Here is a 25573-nt window from a genome sequence, read left to right on the forward strand (position 1 = left end):
GCTCAGCCAGCTCTGCAGCAGGACAGATGTTGCTGTGCAGCTGGACAGATGTTGCTGCACGCAGTTGCTTTCACTTAATCCGTGTGGGCGCTGCTTGAACTTGTCTCTTTAGCTGATGATTTTTCTCCCAGTTTCTGAGGAGATTAATTTTGAGATCAGGTGTCTGATTTGATTCTAATTAACCAGTCAGTTCACAAGAGGAAAAGGGGATGCAGGAAAGTGAAGATGAGCACACACGAATAAGCAAGTATTGCTTTTGTAGGAAAGAAGTCAGAAAAAAAAAGTTTGAAAAGGGTGTAATATCAGCATGAGAAAGATCCTGGATGAGTCTGGTCTCCCCCAACTCCTGTTGCTCGCCTATCAGACCACAGCTTCCAATTTGTCAGTAATGCAGTAGAGGCTCCTGCCTCCTTCCCCTGTGACACCTGGCAGAGGGTCTGGCAGAACAGGGCTTTTATCTGCAGCTCTGGCTTGGTGCACTCTTGCTAAGCCTGCCCTCTCATACTCTTTGGTATAGCTGTTCTCCCAGTATGCCAGAAAGAAGGTAAATGACTTTTCCAAGGGAGACAGATACTTTGTACGGGTGGTGGGTGACCTGGACAATCTTACCAACCAATTCCAGCAGAAGCAAGAACCAGGGTTGGGGTAGCCTGCTGGTGAACAAAGCGGTAGTCAGGCAGGGCAGGAAGACAGATGCATCTCACTTATACACATTGTTCATTTAATAACTCTGATACTCATTATTTTTATAAATTATTCCAAGTTAGTTGAAAGTATACTAGGATTGCAAATGGGGGAATCTGACACTATCATGTAGGACAACTTTTACTAGGTTGTGGTGTTATATTTCTAGTGGAAGACTGCATTACAGAAGAAGGGTTCTGTGCATTTATAAAGCATAGACAAGTAGGTTTTTTCAGCACAGAATGTGGGCTTAAATTAACACTTTAACCAAACCTGTTTCATAAAAATATTTTATAAATTAAAATGCAGATGAATTAATTTGGATAGAAAACTCATTTGCAGCAGGGAGCAGAACAAAAGCAGCGTGAGTCTGTGACTGTGCCAAGAAGCAAAACTAAAATTCACTTTGAAACAACTCAATCTCTTTTCATGGCCAAAGTTCTGTGAAGCATAAGGGGTAAGTAATCAGACTACAGAATCACAAAATCATTAAGGTTGAAAGGACCTCTGGAGATCATTTGGTCCAACTCCCCTGTCAAGTCAGGGCCAGCCAGAGCAGGTTACACAGAAATGTGTCCAGGCGTGTTTTGAATGTCTCCAGAGAGGGAGACTCCACGACCACCCTGGGCACCTGTCCCAGTGCTCTGCCACCCTCAACATAAAGAAGTTCTTCCTCGTGTTCAGGTGAAACTTCTTCTGTTTTAGTTTATGGCCATTGCTCCTTGTCCTGTCACTGGGCACCACTGAAACAAGTCTGGCACCATCCTCTTGGCACCCACCTTTGAGGTATTTATATGCACTAATAAGATCCTCTCTTAGCTTGTTCTTCTCTAGGCTAAACAGGCCCAGCTTCCACAATCTCTCCTCATAAGAGAGATGCTCCAGACCCCTGATCATCCTTGTGGCCTTCACTGGACCCTCTCCAGTAGCTCCAGCAGTAGTACTGAGGAGCCCAGCACCGAACACAGTTCTCCAGATGTGGCCTCACCAGGGTTGAGTAGAGGGAGAGGATCCCCTCCCTTGAGCTGCTGGCAACACTTCTACTGATGCACCCCAGGATACTATTGTCCCTCCTGGCTGCAGGGGCACACTGCCGGCTCACAGTCAACTTGTCACCCACCAATACTGCCAGGTCCAGGGCTCGGCTTGTTACATGCCAGGACCTCTGTTTCTATATTAATCAGTGTCTGTTTTGAGGCTTGTCTGGTGTCACATTGCGTCCATCCAGACAGACATAAAAGCAGAAGGAAAAGTATAATTCAGAAAGCTAAATCGTGGACCCAAATGTCTTTGATTATATCACCAAACATCTGCTTTCCTTCGGCTTTCAGATTTTTCAGCTTAAAATCACCATCTGCTTTTGCTCAACAATGTGAACTTTCAGCTGAAAAATCACATCCCCATGGTGATGTATCGAAAACAGTGAACCAATTGCCCATCAGATACGGACAACAGAACTGGTGGTTGGCGGAAGGAGATTTCCCTTACTGTGTGGACAGCTCAACTGTTTTCAGACTGTATCAGCTGCTGACCAGGTGTTGCTTCTCAAGAGGAACCTGAATTACAATAATATCCAAACAGGGGTCTTATTTTATTTATAGTAAAGCTTGGCCTCCACTGTACTGTACCCTTACTGTCACAGCACATATGACTGTGCTCCCCAAGGAGACTGCTTCAGCCCTGCAATTAGTGACATACCCAGGCTGTTAGCTGTAACTGGCACACCTAGAAGAGCCACCACCACCTGAAGGAGAGTGACGAGCAGCCTGAGAGCCATCCCTGAGCTCTTTGGGCCTGGGGAGCTGAGGAAGGCTGAGCTTAGCAGAGTCTGAAACAATGCCATGTCTGAACGCAGACTGCAGTTATGGCTGGCCATGGTTAGCTAACCACAGCAGGGAGGTGAGGGTGCCTGAGGCTGCTGCAGGTGTTTTGAAAGCTCTGGAAGAAGTGATCCTCCCAAAGAGCTTTCTGGTGAGAAGAGTCCTGTTTACCAGATGCCCTCAGGAGAGAAAGTGCTTGCATTGTGTTGTGTTGCACATGGATGAAGAAAAGATGATCCTGAAGTCCACAAAACTTGTGGCTTTCTTGAGAAAAATGGACAATAAGCATTTGCCTAATGACCAAAAGAGGGAGAGAGTTGGTCCTATCTCCTGATAGCAGTGATTTCTAAATTTCATATTGGTTTTAGAAGTGTATCAGTTTGCTTTTTGACTCTATTCTTTTTGCAAAGATGAAGAACAGCAGTGCCCAACATACCCCTTCCCTTCCTGTATGATACAGTGTACAAACCTTGTAACACTTGTGATGACTATTAAGGCCCCTGGGGTTAAACCTGCACTGCCTTCAGCTGGTAAAACCAGTGCAGCAGGAGGCACAAAAGAAAGCACAGCTGAAGTTGCCTGGGGCAAAAACAGGTGACTGAAATTTGGCTGTAATGAGTTATTTAACAGAGCCTACAGCTGAATGAGGTCTTTTGTTGATGGGAAGAACAGACTTCGGGGTACAAGTCAAGTAGATGCTCTTATGGAAGCCAGTTCTAGGAAGAAGTGTAAAGTAATGCTGAAGATTATTGATGTTGTGTTAAGCTTCTTGCTGAGACTGTTGATGTGCCAGGGAGGTATGGTAGCACAGAGTTTCCTGGCCAGAAGGCAGAAGCAGTTGTGCAGTGGGGATGGTGGCAGTTGCTGCTAGGGTGTATGAAGCAAGAGGAGTAGTACTCATCTGATCTACCTGGTAAGCTTTGCATGTGGAAGGTGCAGTGTTTTACCTTGGAAAAAACGTGTGTTGGCACACAGCTTTTATTGCAGTTGTAAAAATGAAATGTAAAGTGAGATGAGTTTATTTTGTGGTTTTATGTTTTTAATTGTGCGTTTTAAATATTGTCCAAATGTTTAGGGCTCTCAAGGTGAAGTTGAGTGTGCTAATTTAATCGGTCTGTAAGATTTATATAATGAGGAAATACTGCTATTTGGTGTCTAAAGCGTGATGCAGGGGAACTTGTAATGACTAGGCTTTTTTGTTTTTCTCTCCTTTCCCCCTGGAGATGATCTAGGGTAATCACGTTTATTTATTAATTATATATTGCTTGTACCAGAAGAATCTGGGATGCCGGTAGGCGATCTAGGGTTTATGCCTTGTGGAAAAAGGCCTGGAAGTGGAAAGCTCTCGGGTGTGTGTCTGTAGATCACTCTGGTGATGCCAGTGCAGTTCTGACATTAGTAATTTAATACTGGAAGTAATCAGTTAAGCAGGAAAATGTTCTGCTGTTAGAAACAAGGTAACAGGGAATTTCTTGTATCTCTGAGTACTTAGGAGTTCAAGCTGGAATATGTTAACCTGACAAGGTAGTGTTCTGCGGCTTCTCACCACCTTATGTCTCACCTACATGCAAAAGTATTTTAGGGAGGGTAGGGGGCTGTTTGCAATCCCAGTTGCTTGCTCAGAAACACTGAACTTGAGCTCCCCTGTTTTAGGGAGAGGGAGAAAAAGAGTCAAAGGGTAGTCACTTAGATGCTTGCAGTTGCACTCAGCTACCAAAAGGGCACATCTTGAGCGGCAACAGACTCTTCACACTGATCTGTGGAGACACATGAATGTTTTCCCTAAAAATGTCAGTTGTGCTCCCGGAAGAGAGTGAGACTAGTTCCAGATGAAGTGTAACCTCCTGAACCACTGCAATGCTTGGTAAACTTGGGGCGTTAAAACAGTGTTTTAACCACACACAGAAGACTTAATATTGCTGAATGTAAGCCTAAGATAAGGAAATTACAGGGAGTTGCCCTGAGGCTTGTAGAAACTCCCTCACCTGCACGTACTAGTGTACCTTTTTCTATATAATATCAGAAACCAAATGCTGCTAGAACTTCATGGAGCACATGCAAAGATTCAGGCAGAGAGGTTGCTGCTGGGATCTGGTCCTTTCACTTACCTGGTTATGCCTATAGCAAACCCAGCACCTTAACATCTAACTGCCTTGTATCATTATAAGTGATGAGATTCAAGTCTTTCTTAACATTGTGGAAATGGTAGGATATTTTTAAAAAGGTGGGCAGGATAAACTTCATAGGTTAAGATTTGTGGACCTGGAACACCTTAACCTTGAAACCACTTCTTTCAGGTAGATGTTTATCTGAAAGTTATTACCTGTATGCAGACCTTGGACTGTGATGAAATATGTTCAAAGCAAAGCATGCATTTGTTCAACATTCTCACTTTGTGTATTCACATATAAACACCTTCTAGATGTGTTGTTATAGTATATTTACCTCTGGGTAGAGATGCAAACAGTAAGCAAGCAACCATCCAGACAGCAGTCCCCCTAATAAAGTGAGAGAGAGAGAAATTCCAAATGCTTTGTTAGAATGCCAAAGCAGAGTTCAAAGACCTTTTCTCTGGCATAATTTATGCCCTGCTTCACAACTCCCTCATCTGTGAAGGGAACTTTGATACAAAGCTGAGATGGGTTAGAAACCCTGTCTCGTTTCGTTATCTAGTCTTGATGTGGATTGTATCTCTTGGCTGTAGATCTGAGGTTTCTCAATGATTGTAATGTGATGGCGCTTCAGTCACAAAAACCCATACTTCCTGCTTGTGTTCTCATGTGGACAAAATTAATGGCGTATATGTAGTCATAGTTTGCTTTCAAGATTATTTTCTATTGGTAACTAAATGTAATTTCCTCTGCCTCCAAACTTCAGCTGCTTCGCAGAACAAGAAAAGCACAGCTTACCATTTCATTTTCATGCCTTCCCAGTCCTTAGGAATCCCTTCTTGTCACAAGCTTCACCAGGCGCTCCAGCTGCTCTTCTGTCTCTGCAAAAGACTGAAAGGCTCTTAATTTTTGTTGCCACAGGCATTTCTCCAGAAGGGAATAGGTTATTTACTAGTACTTCGTCTGCTATGATTCAGTCTGTTTTCTTTCACTCTGTGGGTATAATACAAGTAATGTATTGTTATACACAGTGTATATAATATTGAGTATATACAACAGGGTGTATACACCCTGTTGTATTGTAAGAATGTATTCAGAGCATATTTATTTTCATCTGTAGGATGAGTGTGTGTCAGAAGCTGTGTACTGACTAGCCCTGAGCTTTCAGCATAGTGAAGGGATTCTTCTCCATACGCAGCTGAGATCAATGAAGGTGCTGAAACCTAATGGGTATTGTATTTGTCAAGAGGTGTGGATGCCATTCCTCAGGCTATCAAATATCATCCAAGCTGCACATCTACTAGCAAATTAGACTAATGGCTAATAAGCCTATAAGGGAAATGCTACTTAAAAGTAGAGCTGCTTTTTTGAGGAGGCTGTTAAATCTTAGCCAAGGCCCATTTTCTGTTGTGGTAGCTCTGTCTGGGGAACGTGCTGGTGCTGTTCTCCTACCTATTGCTCCTGGTGCAATGGTGCTTGCTGGGGTGAGCAAGATCTGAGAGCTGGATTTCTGTGTCTCCTCCTCTCCTCATGGCCAAGCCCTAGTTATGTTTCGTTTACCAACATCTTCCTGATACTCAGTGCAAGCCATTTGCTGTCTTTGGCTTCTTTGACATTAAAACCAACATGTCCTGCATGTTTTTAATTAACTTCACCTGTGGTTGCCTACTTCCCCCTTGTAATGTTTATGTTTCAAGCATAAGGGTATAAGCTGATGCAATTTATCCATATACGTTTTCTTCCTTCCTGCCTTTTGTAAACAAAACTGTGGCTATACCCACTCTCTCTGTAGGCTGAAGTAGTTCTTATGATATTTCCCTATGCAGAAAGAACTACAAATTCGGTAGGTGTGGCCAGCTAACAGGTCTGTGTAAAGGTGCAATAACAGCAGGCAGATATGACCTGAAAATCAGAGCTCCTAGAAGTGATGTCATTCTTCTGAAGAGTCAGTCATTTTCTAACAGTTTTGATTCTGACTCAAGAACTACATAAGGTCATTGTTCCAGCTCAGTTTGTTTGTGTCTCCAGCTTTGGCTGGCTTACTCCCACAGAGTCCCTGTGGGGCTTCTGGTTCTCACAAACGCCTGTACAAAAGCCTTGGATCGGGGTGGGGGGAAGTAGATTCAGAGCTGAAATACCAAATTGCGTCTGAATTGCATGTGAATGTTGAGCTCTCTTGCCAGCCACGTGCTTTTGTTACTTCCCTACTGAAGTTTAAGCTTGTGCATAAAAAAGAAGCAAGGTAGGTCTTGTTTTAGGAAGCAGCATCTAACTGCAGGAGTGGTTCAGATTTGTCTAGCTGGGGCATGTAACCTTTAATTTAGCTTACTCCAGTGCTGTTTAGTTGAAAGAACTTTTTTTTTTTTTTTTTTTTTTTTTTTTTTTTCCTCTGGTTTGAGAGGATTCTGCTTGGAACAGAAATGTTTACACTGAGTCTCCGGAAGGATCGTTCTTGGTACACTAAATCAGAGATCTGTTCCCATTGGTGCAATTCGGATGGTGTAAGATGTTTCAGTCACCGCATGGATCAGCATTTAGAATATCTATTTGATATTTGACATAACTTTTTTTTTTTTTTTCTCTCCAATTTTTTTAGGTGCTGGTTTGAACAAAATGGAAGTTTAGGAAGCTAACAAGTGATTTTTTTTTCTTTGAACTTTTTCAAATGTAAAAGTTGATCCGCCTGCTGTCCATTATAATCTGACAAAGGAATTAAAGACTTACTTTTCAGAGGTTAAAACAATTAACTGAATAAGGCTTTGCTATGAAGAATCACTTCCTGAAGAACTAAAATATTAACTAATAACTCTTCAACACACTAACCTACCTGAAATAATGAAGGCATGTGATGTAATTAAACTGCGTGATGAAATGTCAAAACTCTCAACTTCTTGGAAATGTCTCTGTCATTCAGCTTTTGTCATGTGTGAGGTTATTTACTAAACAAGTTAGCTCAGCCTGCAATGAAAGTTAATCAACTAGGCAAGTAACCAAATGTTCCCAGTGCCTGTAGAATAGCAGGACTTTGCGTCCCAAAGTAAATTGACTCAAGTTATTTCTTTCCAATGCAGGAGGGGTGGGGATGAGAGGGCCTAAATACTACTCTTGAAGGCTTTGTGCTCTTGGAGCACTAAAATTCTCCCTTTAAAATGAGTTTAAAAAGTGGTATTTTTTGCAAATGTTCTGTTAACCCTGGAAATAGTGTTGCTATGGTATATTAAGGATACTCCCCTGTGAACAGCTCTCCTGGTTAGGACAGCTGGGGTGGCAGGAGGGGAAAATGCTGTGGGTAGAGATGGTTTGCATGAGCCAGGGGTCTGTGTTGTGCACAGATGTTTCCTTGGTGTTTTCGTTTTGTTTTCTTTTTTTTGTTTGTTTGTTTTTTGGTTTTTTTTTTTTTCTTTGTTTTTGCCATAACCTTGCTCTGAATTCTGTGGGCAGCTGTTTGATCATCAAGAATGGTGCAGCTGAAGGATGATCAGGGCAGCAGTTCTGGTGGCTGAGCAGCCATGTTATGGTACTAGAAAACCCAACTGGTTTCAGTGATCAGTTCAGCAATAGCTTGTAACCACAGTGTACTTGTATACTTTCATGGAATCATACAATCATAGAAGAGTTAGGGTTGGAAAGGATCTTGAAATCATCTAGTTCCAACCCCTCTGCAAAAGTCTGGGATTTAGGACAGAAAAGACCTGGGAACTGATAATCTAGGGAAGGACTGTGAGATGCTGTTATGGGATGATGGGTTGAAGTAGGGTGCTGGCCGAAGCATGGAGGGAGATGCTGAGCTGGAACCCTTTTGACACAGAACAGGTACTTCTGTGTGGTGGCCACAAAGTGTGGCACTGATTTAAGTTGTGAACTAAGTGAATGTGACAATCTGGATGTTATGTTGAAGTGATTGATAGGCTTGCCAACTCTTCTGCTTCATCTGCCAGCCTCCAGCACTGGCTGAGTAACATAGGTAATGTAGCCTGGTACTGACTGAATGGTGATACAAGCTGGAACAGGCACCAGCTGCAGAAAATGCCAGTAATTCTGAGAGGATTAGCCAACATCACCTAGCAGATGAATGAGGGCCACTGCCAAGAAGGAAACTGCTTGTTTAACACCTGGCAAAGCTTTTATAGCTTAGAAACTGATGTAATTTCTTCAAGTGTTGTCTCCCCCCTTACCTCCACAATGCCTTTGGCTTCTGAGAATAGATTTATGAGAGCTGACTTGTTACTGGTGCTTGTAGGAGGATGGGGGAATATTTCTCCCTGACTTCGTGAAATCCTGCAAGCACCCCAAGGAGAGAAATGTTGCCTATAACCACACAGTCCTTTTACCTTTAGGCAAAAGCTAATTGCAAGCTAATCAGTGATCTCGTAAGTGGAAATTATGATCTGGTTTCTTAGAGAAAGTTCTTATGATGCAACAGTCTGTACTGAAAGTGGATGATTGCTTCTGGCCTTATCTGAAAGCAACCTGTAAGCAAAATGAGGGATTACTGAGAGACACATCCTGTAATTAGTTCAAAGATAGATATTTAAGAGATCTCAGTGAGGGACATGCTGGCATGTATCAAAAAATTACAGAGGCTTTCTCTTTTAGTGTTTTAGATTTTTGAATAAATTACCCCGATTTGAAAGCAATTTTCTGGGCATTTGTGAGCAGTGGCAAGCAGTGTTTCCGTAGTTAATAGCTGTGTGATTCGTCCTCTCAGCTCAAGGCAGTGGACAGAAGTGCCCTTTGCCTCCTGGGGGAATATCTGGAGCTTTAGACTGCAAAATGTGCTGTGGTGGTAGCTGAATCTTGGATTGGGATCCTTATCTTTAGGTGCACTGTAGCAAACCTCAGGCACATTGTCGTGGTTTAAGCCCTGTCGCCAAGTCAGCCATGCAATTTCTCCTCCTCCCTCCGACACCCCCCCCCACCCCGGGGGAAGGGGAGGAGAATCAAAAGAATGTAACTCCCACGGGTTGAGATAAGAACAGTCCAGTAACTAAGGTATAACACAAATCACTACTGCTGCCACCAATAATAATAATGATAAGGGAAATAACAAGGGAAGAGAAGGGAAGAGAATGTGATACTACCCGCCGAAACGAGCCCGACCCGAGCAGAGAATGCCCTTCCGGTTAACTCCCAGTTACATCACAGGCATGATGTGCTGTGGTATGGAATACCCCTTTGGCTAGTTTAGGTCAGGTCTCCTGTCCCTGCTTCCTCCTGGCAGAGCACGAGACTCATAAAGTCCTTGGTCAGACCAAACATCAGTGTTACCAGCTCTGTTCCCAGGCCAAAAGTCAAAAACACAGTGCTGCACCAGCTACTAAGAAGGAGAAAAACTGACTGCTACTGCTAAACCCAGGACACATATGAATGTGCCTGGTCTGCTTTTCATGTTTGTTTTGGCAGAGTTTATAGCTGTTTAAAACTTTCTGAAGGTGTTATTTGCTGTGTACTGGGGTGTTCTGCACTCCGTCCATGTTTCCCTCTCCTCTCCCTGTGCTCCAGCCACACCACCTATGCTGTGTAGGTGGAATGGTGGGTGGAGCGCTGTCTGGGCTTGCTTGTTTCCCGATGCTGCTGTAACTTCCTGTATTTAAGGTTTATCATGGGACACAGTCATGCTCTGGGGACTGAAAGACTGTTACCAAATGCACATCTAATATGAAAAGTTATTCCTTCTCAAAGGATGAATGACTGATGGTGTGTGACTTCTTCTCAGCAGAAGGCTGTACCTCATACATAGTACTGCAGTGAGAACTTACACACCTTCCCTGGCTTTGAATAAATAGCTTTTGGTGAGGAGGAGTTCATCCACAAATACAGAAATGAAATATGTTGGGGAAATGGAAGTTACAATTTATATTTGATCAGAGTTTCCAGGATTAAAACACAAATACCTTCTCAATGGTTTGGAGGAAAACAGCAAAAATCTGGATGTCTGGCCGAAAAGAAAGTGGATATGAGTGAGAATGTCTGATAAACTAGAATGCTTAGGAAACTAAGCTTTATTCTTGATTTCAGAATGACCTTTCTAAATAGTTCTGACTAAGCTGAAGTTGTGGCTTTGTGAAATGGGAAGGTTTGGATGGCTCAGGGGACTGATGCTAAATGTGGTATGTGTCATTTCAAGTTTCAGAAGGAAACACTCTTGGTATGCAAGTGAGAATTCAGCATATGATCAAATGATGCTATAGTCTTCTGGGTATCTAGTATTTTCATGTTATGTTTCATCTGGTTGAATTCTCAGGCAGTCAAGATCCTGTCATATTTCCAGCTGTTGGAGGAATTTCATCTCTGTCATCTGCTTGAATCCCTTGTGTGAAGGTCAATCCAGGGACTAGAAGGATATTTATAGCTAGATCCCAGAAGGATGTTGTATCACTGCTGCCTGTGGGGTCTGTGTTAGGCAGTTTTGCATGGCAACTGTCTATGATTTTAGTAGTGGGCTCTCATCCTATTATTTTAAAACATGCTTTTCCCTCTGCAACAAGACTTTTATACTAGATTAAGCAGTTAGGCTTTCAAGAGAAAGCTGCTGCTGGCAGGACAGTGCCTTTAATTTGTGTTCTTTTTGTTGGGAAGTTTTCTGATTTGGGGAGCAATTTCTGACCTCTAAATCCTTAGCAAGTGTTCCCAGCCCCACCTATTCCTGTCTTGCAGATTATGGATCCTCCTGAGTTTCTGAGCACTGCACATTTGACACTGTCTGGCGGAAGCTCAGCACAGGCTAAGCAGCATATGGTGTCTCCCACCCTTTGCCTGCCCTTGTGCTTACTGGTGAGACTTCACTGTCTGTGGCTAGTGGTGTGTGGTGGTCTTAGGCCCTTTGCAACTTCTGAAGAGAAACCAAAAGGCCACTGTTCCTTTTTGTAATGGCTTTCTGGCAGCTCCCCTAAAAGTTCCTTTTTCTCAATTCCTTTTTGCTTTTCTGAAAGTTTCCACTGCTCTTTATCTGCCAGTTCTAGCAATGTTTTTTCTCTTTTCATAAAAAAATTCTCAAGAATAAAGAGTTGCTCTTTCAAGAGATTGCAGTTACCTGAACAAGGCACAGATGTGTGGGGTTTTTGTTTTGTCTTTTAGAAAGCTTAACATAGTGGCTCACAAGTGACAATGCAGAAAGAGGGAGGTGGTCCTTCAACTGACTCAATATTGTGTAATTTTTTTTTTTTCTGACTTTGAAGGCGGTTCCTATCTGAGTATCTGCTTCTAGTGCTCTCTGGATGATGTTTCGTTTTACTGTTGCTTTACTCCACAGTACCTTTATTTTCAGAGGTTAAATGTTAACATTGAAATAAGGACTTTAACTTTTCATTCTTCACTGTAGGTTTTGTTTTCCTCTGGCATCTGCTCAATCTGACTCTTATATTAGTGATATTACCTGATTCTGGAGCACTCTATTCAACAATCAGACAGCTAAGCTGATGCTTGGATTCACTGATGTGAGGAGTCCTGGAGACATTGAGTTAACTAATGTCAGTAAAAATGCTTGTTGGATTAATATAGCACTGATAAATACTAAGTTCTGAAGTGAATAGTCTGAAGGTAGTTGTGAAAATGAGACCTGTTTTTTGAGAGAGAGAATCCTATTTGGGTTACTAGTACCACTTTGGAGTAGAGAGCTCAACTTTTTGTGAAAGTGACTCTAGGTGTGTGCCTAATTATTGCCATAAACTCTAATAGGCTTAGTTATCCCTCTTACTGCCTTTCAGTGTGTGTGAGGTCCTTGCTTGGCCATAAGCTGAGGAGAAACTTTTGTAGGCTCTATTGGGGTAGGAAAGAAGATGGGTGAAATAAAGTTATCTTGCTGTCCCTCCGCTGGCCCATTCAAGTGCCTAAATGAAAGCCACAACTTGTTTAGCCAGTATGTCAAGTGATAGGAATCACTTTATACAGCTCCATATAAACCAGATACTTGCAAGAGGAACCAAAATAGATTGAAATACATTAGAAAGTCTTGCATATAATGGGTGCGGCTGGCAGGTATTTCTTCTTGCCCTTCTGTGTTCCTTGTGGCCTTTCCCTCCCACTGTAGTTGGTTTGCTTTAAAGGGTTTTGTCCTATCTGGATTAATCATTTGCTATGTGAAATGAATCTTTCTCATTGAAGGACTAGATAATCTACTGCTGTTAACTATTACTTGTAGAAACATTGCTACATTGGAATGTTTCCACCTGATTTTTTTTTTTTTTGCATCTCCATCATTCAGAGGGCTAAGCTCCTCAACTTGCATCTACATTGGAAATCTCATGAGCATTTGAACTCTTCCGTTGCTACTAAGCTCCTGCAGAGGGACAAGAGCTCCCTGGTACATGCACAGCTGCAAACATACAGGGCTGATCCAGGCTTCTTGGAAAAGCAGGCTATGGAGAATATTGCCTGCTATAAATCATGGAAAGGACAGAGCAGGGCTAGTGGTGAGCAAAGGGACAGGTGACATGGGGCACAGCCTCCTGCTATGGAGCCATGGACACTGCAGGAACAGCGGCTGCCTTGTGCTTCCTAGCTCCAGCCAGCCCCCAGCCATCTGGTTCAGGAGGCCGCACAGGGATTTAAGCAAGAGTGTGTTTCCTGTTCTGTGCTGCAAATGCTGAAGTAGGTGTGTGGTCTGACCTCTGCTCTCTACCTAGCACTGAGGTTATCTCAGCAGTCTTTGATTTCTTCCCCTGCTTACTGCTGATAAGTCTCAAAAAGCTCATGAATGTGATTTATCTTTGATCTCCATCCCATCTGTACAGTGTTTTGGCAGAGTGCAGCCAAAGGGCCGTAAAACTTAGGGAGGATGTAACTTGAGAATAATTGAGTTACTGAACAAGAAGTTCTTTGAGTATTGAGCTATTTATATTGTAAAGCTTCAGTGCAGAAAGATATCTTGTTTAAGTTGACAGGCTGTCAGCATTTAGTATAATAACTGCATAAATGTCTGTAGTGATGGCTTTGTCTGTTTTTTCAATATATTATCCATTCTACAAATGTGGGGTTTTTTTGGTTTTGATTTTTTTTTCTCTTTAGTCAGCAGTTATCTTTCACACCGACCCAGAATTATAAAACCCCCTCAGTAAATGTCATCAGTCCAAAGAAGGAAAGTGGAAAACTCCTTCCCTTTGAACTTTCAAATTTATATAGTGGATAAAGCCTGGTAATGAGAGAGGGAGAAAGGGAAATTCTGGGGGCTTTCCTAGGAAGCAGAAGGGAAACTATTTCAGGCTCAAGAGATTACTTTGACCTGATGAGATAGTATATAAAATGTTCTTACTACCTTTGTCCAATGCCTTGTCTAGGAGGAAGTCTAATATACTAATGCCAGAGAATTTCCATTCTCCAAAATTACTTTTGAGCAGGGAAAATCCTGGCCTGCAGATGCTTATTTTTGCTGGCAACTGTTGCCAGCAACAGGTTCAAGGACTTTCTGGATCATGAGTCCTCTCTCATCTTAGCTATTTTTCATTTGTGTATTGTAGAAATCACCTTTCTTCAAGACAAGATGATGTTGTTATTGATGCATATACACAGTTCCAGTAACATGCAGTAGTCACTTTATTTTTTCTCATTAGATCTGTTACTAGACATCTCCTCCCTGACTTTTGTAACCCTGCAGTCTGTTGGATTTGTATTTCTTAGTGGGTAAGAAAACCAAGAAAGCTGGATTTCAGAAAATCCTTACTATTCTAGGAAGGTGTTATGTATTCATTAACAAAGTGGTGAACTTCACAGGTGGGGCTAATCAGTAGCCAATGCTGTTGTAGTTGCTGCATGGGAAATGGAAACACTGGGAATGTGTGTCTGAAAATGAAAGCTCAGGATGCCAGGGTGAGAGGAGAAAAAGAAACTGAGGTTAACTGAAGCTGGTGTAACTTGTCTTGGCTCTTCCCCAGGAATGATGTTAACTTGTGACTGAAATTACTGAGCCCCATGCTGGGCACCTTGCTGAGGATTTGTACACCTAGAAGACAAGCTGTATGGCAGTGGCTTCTCTGAGTAAGAGGAACCACCTGGTTTGTTTTTTTTTTTTTCCCCCTACTAGCTGCAAAATGCACTTTGTTTGAACATGATTACAAGCAACTGCTCATCTTAAAGTCTTTACAATCCTGGAACAAATCTTGGGGCCAATTAATAGTGTTAAATAATTCATGTTGGAGCTACTGAACTGAAAGGAGCTAGTCTCTCTCTGAACTGGTTAGTCTAGGAGCATTGTTCTCTTAAAGTAAATGTGAAAGTATCTGGGTTTTATTTGTGTGTTGTTTTTTGAGGGTTGCATTTGTTTTTTCTTTAATTGTTGTGAACAAACTGCAGTTTGTGAGAGCTTTTTGAAGTGAGAGGAATTGTTTATAGAACAACTTTCCCCAAGAGTGATTCACAGCATATACCCATTGCCACCTGTGTCCTAACAAAGCATTTCTGGTATTCTTGCAAGTTTTGGTGGCACCTTTTCTTTTGGAAAAAAAAAAAAAAACAGGTAAGTGCAACAAATGTAAGTAACTAAGAAAAGGAAGAGCTATTATCTTCTCCAGGAGCCCGTCTTAGCCTTTTCCATAGTTATTCGGGGAAAAGCACAAAGTACTCATGGAATACTTTGTACTAGTAAAAATATTAAGTCCTAGTGGTTCAAGGACTCTTGAACCCATAGCAAAAATAAAGCTGACAGTTGCCAAATACATCAGGCTTAAAACCACCCCTTTCCTCCCAATGGGATTGCCTTCCTAACCCCTGCTTTTTGAAAATGTTTGCAAAGCGGAAGCCTACAGTCTTTTAAGCCTGGCTGTTCTAGTGTCAGAGCAGAAAGTTTCTAGTTGTATGAGAATGCTAATGTCCAATTAGCTTCTGTCCATCAGAAATAAATGCAAACAGAATCCCAAACAGGGGCTCCTTAAAGTATCTGTAAGCACTTCATGCTTTTTTTGCTAAGCTATAAATAATTGTTTCAAGTGGGGAACAGCCATCCATAGAGTTAGTGGGATGTACATACAATATAAAACACAGAGTTGTGTTGAGACGCTTGAGTTATTTTGCCCATGTGTTGGAGGACTCTAGAATCTTGGCTTGATAACAGAGGTAGATGTATGTATTGTCTGAAGAAAGTATCTTGAACAATCAGTTTGTGTAAGGAAAAAGTGGGGATTGTAAGTATTTCCTGAAGGCCCTGTATGCTTTGGAATGTTCCTTTAGCTTCTTAAAGCTTTCAGATTTTGTTATTAATGTTTGGTTGAGACCTAGCTCAACCAAATGACTTCACAATCTGAAGTGCCCGTCTCTCAAACGTTGTAAGTGTGATCAGGTTTTGTCTCCATATAGTCCTACCAGCAGAAATGCTTTTTCTGTTATGGGTGCAATTGCATTGCATTTCCTATCCTTTTCCTTTTTTTTTTTTTTTTTTTTTTTATGTCTGTCTGTAATCATGGCCACACAAGTACACAAGTAGGTGATGGCTTCTTTACAAAGTAGCAACCTTGGGGTTTGAAAGCAAAGAAAGCAACTCCTTTCTTTCAAAGCACTCTGAAAGCTCACTTGTGCCTTCTTCCTATAGGTGTGTTTCTACTCAGAACTGTGGCACAAGAAAGAGGTGGCATCTTCCCCCTTATCCTTTTCTGACAATGGTATCCTCTTCTTATAGCAGTGTGTGTACACAATTCATTTTCACACATTGTCTGCACTCTCCTTTAGATCTATGTGGGGAAGGTACTGCAAGGTGTTTCATTCTAGTTAACTGTGCATGTGTCTTGAAGGGGGATAAGAAGATGTGTGTTCCTTTTTCTGTGGTGGCTCAGAGTCTTGACTTTCCTGACTTCTGGAAACTGTAGGACTTGAGGGAATTTTTGTGAAAGGTTTTTAGGTGAGAGCTGTTCTTGGCTGATTCTGGAAGATGTCTCTCAGCTCTGTGTTTTGTGTGGTTTGTTGTGGGTTTTTTTTGGTGTGTGTGTGGTTTTTGTTGGTTGTTGTTTTTTTTTTTAATAAATCCAAACTCATTTCCTCCCATTCCTTCTTTTCCCCTTTCTCCAGTGGACTTCTTTGCAGTAGAAGGATCTCTTCCCCCAGAAGAAAGCAGGGGAATGGTGTAAGATCAAGACAAAATTTCTGACTCTTGTCAATGGGCTACAAAGAGTGCTGGGAAGAAGAGGGAGGAAATAGGCAGGAGCTTTCCTTGTTCACATAAGCCTTTTCTGAAAAAAATGGGTTGTGAACTGTTAATTGCATCTTCATACAATTCACTGATACTGATCTTCTGGAACAGAAAATGTAAGCCAGTCTTCAAACTTAGCTAATAAAGATGACAATCCAATATGCAAACTAATTATAGCTTTCCAGAGCTACACGGAGAATACAAGTTTTAAAAGTTGCTGGTTTTCAAGTGGTCTTTAATTTGCTTTTCTAAGGTGATGCAGTTCAGTGATAATGAAGCTCTGGCAGTGAGTTGTCTCATTTCCTCAATGTGAGCTAACTTCAGTTGTAGCCTCATACCCTTTCACCGGTTACTATGTTTAATAATTGTCATTTAAAAGTAGGATGTAGCTGAAAGTAAACTGAACTATTATCTGAAAGCAACCAGATGATGTTGAGCTTACAGATGCTACCCAGATATCTTGTGTTGTAACAGCACCTGATGGTACTTGGTAGTGGACAATAGGGTCATTTTGAGGGTTGTTGAGATATGGCCGTGTGCCCAAACAATATACCTTAAAAATGGGTCACTGGATCAACTTCATACCACTCTGCTACAAAGGCAAATTGCTGGCTAGGTAAGCAGGCTATATCTATACTGGGAAAGCAGTGCATGGGTAGCTGCTGTCATCTCTTCTGTAATCAGGAGGCCAACAAACTTAACCTTCTTTCAATGTCAGGGATACTGAACAGAGCTCTTATACATCTATGCTGTTTTAAGTGTGTTGATGAGTAATGACTTGAAAAGAAAGAGGAGCAGCTTCTGCAAAACCACAAGCTTTCACACTGTGAAAGATCAACCTGATCTCTCTGCGGTTTTACACTTTCAATATAAGAAATCCCCTGTGAAAGTTTAGGTAAACTTAGTTTTACAGTACATTTTCAACTAGACCCAAAAGTGGAAGTTGAGGGTGTGAAATGTACATCCCAAATAAGGCTTGCATATTCAACAGTGCATTGCACTGGCCTGAAGTTTTGTTTCTAGGTCTCACCTTTCCCCACTGAGCAGGTAAGCTTTGTGTATGGATGAAATTAACAGCCTTAAGAATGATAGATGCAGTCAATCTAAAGCAAAATCATCTGCAATTGTGCAGGGATTTAGTCCTCCGTGATAGAGCTCTGCACTGAGCCCCTGATTCTGCAAATAGCAATCTCCTTCAGGCACAGGATGCAGCTGCATATGGCACTAGTCTGCAAGAAGTAGCTGTAGTCTAAGGAAGCAGCAGCCACCAAGGTGGAAGGATTGGCAGCTGCTGTTAAGGAAGAGAGTGGTAGAAGATAGAAACAGCTTCTCTGAAATCTTACTTTAACCCTTCCCATCTCTTCCTCCTCCGCTTTGCTCTGTAGCGGCAGGGGTGACTGAGCTCTTTCCAAAATGGCAACATTCAGCTTCAGTAGTGTTGTTAAGAAGTCTAGACAGCACTGTGGTTGAAGCACCCTTCATGTGATATCTCCCTGCTCCCACCATGCACACTTGTCTCCCTTGAATGCCTGCTTTTCCCCTTCAATTGACTAACACCCTATGAAATACTTTCTGATGGTATGTTGCATCAGGGTTTTTCCCCCTAGGATAATCCTGGCCCAGCAGCTTCTTCTGCAAGGGCTGAACAGACTGCAGCTCCACTAGTTGTGATCTAGTAGGAGCTGGTATCTACAGTGCTATAACAAACGCACAAGCTTTTCTGTACAGTAGCAGGTGCCAATGGCACATCTGTTTTGACCCCCTTCAAGCTCCTGGAGTTGTGCACAAGCAATGAGGCTTTGCATCACTTAGGTAATAACTGGTTTTTGGAAATCCAGGAATATGTGGGTTGGAGCATTAGTGATTAGGTCTGTGTACGTATGTAACAGCATATGATGTGCCTTGGAGTATAAAGCGCACAAAGAGGCACTATGTTGTTCCAGCAATATGAAAAATCAAGGTGTGTGTGAGTGGAAATATCTGATAGTATCACCTCAGATCCTTGGATATCTTCTCCAACAGTACTAGAGAGCCAGTATAATTCGGGAGCCACCCATAACTGAGGAGATGATTACAACTATGTAGTTGCAGGGCCAGTTTTCTCAAATGTTTCTCTGCTCACATATCCTAGAGGCATGACATAAACTTTGGGCATCCTAGTTGTGATAATTCCTACAGAATGTTTACTCTCAAGCTCTTCTGATGGCCTCTGCTTTATTGATCTTTTAGGGTGTATATTTACCCAAATAAGAGGCAGAGGCGAGATCTTAGCTTTCTGTCGCATCATACGCATTGAGAACTGTAAACACGAGTGAATAGACCTGGTTTCTGTGAGAAAGATGTATAAAATAGCAACTGAAGGATTTGTGGTTTTGTAGACGTGAGAGATCATTGTTTGTCTTTGGGTTTCTCTAACTAAAACCTGCTGTTACACTTGTTTAAGAAAAGACTATTTTCCTTTGCTCAGTTCTTGTGGAAGATCCATTTAAAATCATAGACCAAATACTTTAAAGTACTATTTATCTGCATATAGAGGACAGAGGCAGGACTGTATCTGTCCAGGTTCTCTGGTACCTTCTAGTATGCTGTGGATACTTTAGAATTGAAGGTTGAATTGAAGGGTTATGTGTCTTGCACATCTCAAAGTACTTATGAGAGTTTTCTAACAAAGTCAAACCCTCCTTAAACACAATATTATTCAATACACAGCTGTTACTGCTAGAGTAAATGATTGAATTTCTGCTTTGCCATCAGATTCTAGGGATGCAGACGCTCCTAGGGAGATGTCTAACGAATTTGTAGCCAGGAAGATTTTTGTCACGGTAATATACCTCTTTGTTTTGTCTTGACAGAGATAGCAACTGAATAAGTCTTCCTACTGCTGCTGGGAAGATATGTGCTGCCTGTGTCACCTCTGTTTCCCACAGCTGGGTTGCCTGAATCCACATCCTCTCTTGCCATTAACCTTTCATGAAAGGAAGTGGTCAAAGCCTGATTTCTGAGTGCTTGTGATAATGTATGACAAGACTTGGGGCCTTGGAAATTGCTAAACCTGGTGTCAAAATTGTACAGAAACCTTGATTTGGAAAGACAGTCTTTCTTCTCCCATTTGTATTTACTTACTAGTAAAAAGAGCTGATGCATTCAATAAGAACTTAAAATTGATTGGTCTTTGATAATGAGAATGTGGAGATTACCTACTGCTTACCCAAGCTGCATCTTGTAATTTTAATTGGAGAAGTGGGGAGAAGTGTTTAACAGGACTTGCTGTGTAACCTACTACATACCGAGGTCTTACAGGAGAAGGAATGTGATGTCCTGGGATAGGAAAGTACAAAGTGCTAATGGATTAAATATGGCATTGTACTTAGTTTACTGGCAGCTGCCAAACGTCTTGAGGACTCATTATAATGCAGACAAACAGAATATTTTATTTGGATCTTTAGAGCATTATTAATTGGCATTTAACATTACTGCTGCCCATTCTGTAGACACAAATGTCTGTGAGAATGTGCAATGGAACAAGCTCTTTCTTTTTCCTCCTTGCTGACATGTTTGTGGATTGCTAACTTGTAATTACTAGATGTGATTGGTCCTGTGCTTAAACTAGTAACTGTTAAAGTAGAAGAGTATGGGTTGAACACAAGGAAGAAGTCACTTGTAGAAAGCACTCAAACTATATAAAATTTAAATGGCCTAGTTTTGAAGCACATCCTCTAAGCACTCATGGAAATCTTCTCTAGATGTTTACATGCTTATCTTATGCCAGCAGTTCAAAGCCCTGACATCCCTGTCCTACTACCAGATGGGATTTGAAGAGCCCCATTTGTTATGTATCTTACAGTGCCCCAGATTTTGAGGACTTCAAAGCTGACCTTGGCACTTCTAGGACTGTTTATTTAGAGGATTGAACTAGGAGTACTACATGTCGGTCTTTCACAATCCTTCATTCCAGCTCTAAACAGTCATTTGGGAGATGACGTTGAGGTGGCAGCTGAAGAAGCACAGTGAACTCCTTAGAGCAGCTCTGAAGCAGAACACAGAGGTTTTAAGAACTAAAGCAACCATATTTCTAAGCAGTTCAGGGAGGCAAAATGTCTGAAGATTAGCCTTGCAGCCCCCCATGCTCTGGGGCCACTCAACATGAAATACTTCCCTGGCCTAAATAGGGTAAGTAAAGGGATATTGTTGCTGATCTGGACCTTGCTGGTAGCAGGCTGATGGTGGTCTTAGCCATGACTTCTGTTACCTCAGCTGTGCCCTATTTCTTACAGCTGTTCCCCCAAAAAAATCTCCTATACCATGGGCTGCAAATGCAAGGAAGATTGGAGCTGAAGTAATATTTATACACTGCCTGGAGATGACCCTTGACACAAGGAATATTCCTGGTTAGAAAGTTGTTCATGCCTGCCTCAACATGGAAGTAAGGGAAAATGGGAACCAAGGCAATAAAACTGAATTTTAATCAAGGCTATCCTAACTCAGATCCTTCTCTCCCTTCTGAGGTATGGAACAAATCTGTAGTTGGGGTAATGACACACTGCCAACCATGTCAAGGCAGTAGAGCTGCACTGACTTGGATCAGCCTGTGTTTGTCAGTTGGCATCTGAAGGAAGATGTTCAACTTGAGCTGTGAAAGCAGTATTCAGGAGACACCTGTAAATTAATATAGTGGTTTCATACCGTGACCACCATGAAACTTGCAGCTGTGGTGAGGTACTCAAAGGGTCAAATTAATTGTGTAGCAGTTAATCTTTGAGGACAGAAGTTTCCCATGAGGAAATTCAAAGATCCCCCAGCTAGATCTGCCATGTAACCCTGCTAGGTCTTTAATTAGGTATTTTGCTTTAGGTTTGAGAAAATTAAGGTTTCATCCAGACTAGAGTGCAGCCGTATCCTTGGTGCCATAAAAGGAGTCAGAGCTCAGCTAGGTGCTGTTGCTCTCCTTTGCATTAATGGACCCTAACTGCGGGCCCAAGAGCTGTTTATGGAGTTAGATTTCCCCAGAGTATACTTACTGGGTGGATGACAATGCACTAGCACAAATGAGCACACTCTCTTCTGCTTCATTGCTCTGTGAGGTGCAAAGAAATGGGGAGGAGGTAGTAGAATGAGTGTTATAGTGTAGGGACACACAAATTTTAGTCACAGATGAAATTGCTGGCTATTTCCTCCCCCCCCCCCCAAATAAAAGATGCAGCACAAGACAGGTACAGCTCTCAGCTCTCATTCCCATCCTTTCAACTGTATGTTGTTGCAATTGTTCTTGTCAGGAAGCATTCCTTCCTCATATCAAACAGAAAAAAAAAAAAATCTAGAAAAGAATACAAGTTTTGCTGTAGGAGATAGTGGAAGCTTGTTGTGGTTTAAGCCAGTCGGCAAGTCAGCCACGCAGTTTCTACTCCTCTCCCCCCCGCCCCCGCCCCCCCCCCCCCAAGGGATGGGGAGGAGAATTGAAAGAATGTAACTCCCACGAGTTGAGATAAGAACAGTCCAGTAACTAAGGTATAACACAAATCACTACTGCTACCACCAATAATAATAACGATAAGAGAAATAACAAGGGAAGAGAATACAATACCACCCGCCGAAAAAACGAGCCCGACCGAGAGTGCCCTTCCGGGGTAACTCCCAGTTACATCCTGGGTATGACGCGCTGTGGTATGGAATATTTCTCTGGCTAGTTTGGGTCAAGCGTCCTGTCTCTGCTTCCTCCCAGCTTCCACTCTCCCTGGCAGAGCATGAGACTCACAAAGTCCTTGGTCAGAGTAAACATTCTGACCAGCAACTGAAAACATTGGTTTTAGCAGTACTGTCCCCAGGCCGAAAGTCAAAAACACAGTGCTGCACCAGCAACTAAGAAGGAGAAAAAGTGACTGCTACTGCTGAACCCAGGACAAAGCCCTAGTAGCTTCTACTCTACAGATCTTAGCACATGGGGGCTTCAAATTCCTACTGGGTTATGCTTCGCTTTCAGAAATCTCATGGAGAAGTTACTCCAGTGCAGTTGCAGATATTGGAGCCAGTTTTCAAGCCATCACTGTGCAGTTTGCTGCCAGCTGAGCAATGTGTGGCAATGCAGGGAATAGGAATAGGCAGCAGTTAGAGTGTGGTTAGCCTATGTCAAACGCTATGCTGCCTGAGGCAGGTGGCTGCAGGCACTGCTAACTACCTGTAACTGCCAGCTGCAAGGGAAACTTAGCTTGCAGCCAGAGTAGTCTGAGCCATTGCTCTGTGTGATGATCTCTTTTATTTTATATTTTATTGTATTTCCCCTCCTTTGGAAGCCTTAAATGTGTACTTCTGGGGGGTGGAGCAGAGGAATATGGCTATTAGGCAGATTCCCTCATCACAGGTATTTATTTAAGAGGTATGTACTTCTCTGAATAGTGAAGTGAATTTGAGCAAGAGAAAATTATCACCTTTCAGGAAGCAAGAGTTCATGGTAACTACAAGAAATAGTAACTGCAAGATAAGTGTTTTGATGCAGTTCAGTGGTTTTTGTGCTGTTTGCACTAATGGGGAAGAAAGAGGCAATGCCAGCTCCTCTAAAGCTGGGTAGCTGTAACATGCAGAGTTTGCAGATGTATGCAGTCAGTTTGCATGTATACAAAGTTGCGGAAAGCAAAGTACAGCAACTCCCTGTAGCCTTGTAAATTTGCATTTTAGAAAGAACACCCAAGTTTCAAGCTGGGCTGCCTCAGCAAAGGAAATATAGGGAGTTCTGGATGCTCTTCCCTTTCCTGATGTCAGGATAAAATAATCCTCTTTTCAGACATGTTAATGGTCTGCTTGGCTGTAGTCAATAGCTCTCTAACTGGTGACAGCTGATGTTACTCTGGTGGAAAGGAGCTTGAGAACAAGTTTGCTTTAACAAAAACTTCTGGTTCAGTACTTAAGCATGTGTACAGCACAGGGGAACTCAGATGTTAGGAAATGACAGATGTTAGGAAATGACATCTGGAAAGCCAGATTATACTTCAAATGCGCTTAGTTGAGAAATACATTTGGACTCTACAACTAACTTTATTCATAAACTAAGGGAAAAAAATAGCAGTCTCTGTCTTATTGTGCCTAGTCTTTCCAGCAGTTTTGAGAGGAATTTGTAAGTGAAATGAAATAATATGTAAAACTGCACAATAATTATATGCATAAGGAGGTGTGAGAAATACCTGCATACAAAAGGAAGTTGTAAAAATTTTTTTATTTGTAAAAATAATTTTAAGAAAAAACCTAGTGTTCTCTAGATGAATAACTTGCCTGCTTTCTCCATCCTCCCCACTCTTTGTTAAAGGTTCACTCCTCATTAAAGTTGTACCTTGTAGTGCACCAAACAAACATTAAATTACACCAGTAATTTATATAACAAAAGGGAACTCAGAATGAAACTTCAGTAAATTGCAGCAACTGAAATGAAAATCCTTGAAACGATTCCTTGCAAAATACATGATCCTATGGTTTCATCCACTGCAGGTACTCTCTTTCTTAGGATGCTACTGAGCGCTTTTCCTGTTACAATGCCTTAGTGCCTGCTGCTCAGTAGGAGGGATGAGCATCTTGAATAATTTTGCTTTCCAGATTTAGATTGCTTTATGGACCCTGTAGCCATAGCTTTTGGTGTTAGCTCTTGATGCCATTTGTAGACCTGTACAAATGGCATTTTACTTTTCTCTTGAAGTTTACTTGTGCGTTTTCCTCTCTGCTAACAGCACATCTCCTGCTGATAGGCACAGTTGACCCATTTCCGCTTACACTAAGTATAAAGGGTCCTGAGGATGTGGTAGAGGAAATCATGTATGTTCTGTCTATGGTTTGCTGGAGTTTAAGCACAAAGGCTGACAACGCGGGTTCAAGACCTCTCCTCCCACCCATACCTGCAAGGAGATGGGTGCTCAGAGACAGCAGCTAAACTGAAGCAGTATCTGTTGCCAAAGGTGCTGTCATGTTGTAACTAGAAAAGCTATGGTGGGTTGAGCTTTTCTGCCCTGCACAAGGGAATTTTTTTCCTGTGGTTGCTTTGAGAGCAAAACCAAAAAGTGGTAACCCACAGATGGGGGATTAAAAACCCCTATGGCTTTAAGACAGTTGGCGTTGGGATGTTACGAAATCTTAACTGAAGTTCATGTGGTCACATCTCTTGTAAGATATTGTGTAATTTCACATGCACAAACTCAAAGCATGTGCTTGGAAATAGTCATCTTTGGAATCCTTGAGCTAGCTATGCATTTATCATTCTTAAACTGTTTCTGCTGGGGAGGCAGAGTTGTTTGGAGCAATTTACATTCCTAGGGGCTGATAGGCACACAGAGACTGCTGCAGTTTAGGATATGTATATGTTGTAGTCCCTCTAGAATAGATAATATTTTCTCCAGTTTGTGATTTTTCTTTTTTTAACTTTCTTTACCCCTCCTCCCTTACTTACTCAGCAAGCATCTTGAAATAGATAATGACTAAGGAATACATGCTTTCTTCCTTCAGTCTTATTGGGCACCTCCTTGAAGATACTGCTCTGGTACCAGCAGTGTATTTTATTCTGTTACAGATGACTTTAGCAATAGGGAAGGACTGATAGAGAAGTCTGGTGGTTGGAATCGGTTTAGAAAAAAGAAAATACAGATACAGTAGGGGGAAAGTCAGCTGAGAGAACAGCCAAATCAGGACTTAGCTACAGCCATAAAATGGAGATTCCTTTCAGTGATGCTGAAGGTGACTCTAGTTTTATTTGTCCGGTACTCTGTGAGCAGGAAGGGAAACTTAGAGGAAAAATATGCGGACAAAAAAATCCAAACCCACCACCATTAAAACCAACCTCTCTCCCTCCAGCGATGAAGCCAATTAAAAGGCCA

The 25573-nt window shown here is 42.0% G+C and overlaps 1 long non-coding RNA gene across 1 annotated transcript in view; it reads right to left on the bottom strand.

The window, feature by feature from the left end:
* LOC308218606 overlaps positions 1-25573 on the bottom strand; it is a 31622-nt gene that overhangs the window by 271 nt on the left and 5778 nt on the right. Inside the window, exons 2-4 of the long non-coding RNA XR_013956414.1 lie at positions 21746-21801; positions 5414-5506; positions 4950-5002 (exon numbers count right to left, since the gene is read on the bottom strand). This is a non-coding gene — a long non-coding RNA (uncharacterized lncRNA). The remainder of the gene's footprint in view (positions 1-4949; positions 5003-5413; positions 5507-21745; positions 21802-25573) is intronic.

The sequence above is a fragment of the Psittacula echo genome (assembly GCF_963264785.1).
Source record: "Psittacula echo genome assembly, chromosome: 3".
Lineage (NCBI taxonomy): Eukaryota > Metazoa > Chordata > Aves > Psittaciformes > Psittacidae > Psittacula > Psittacula echo.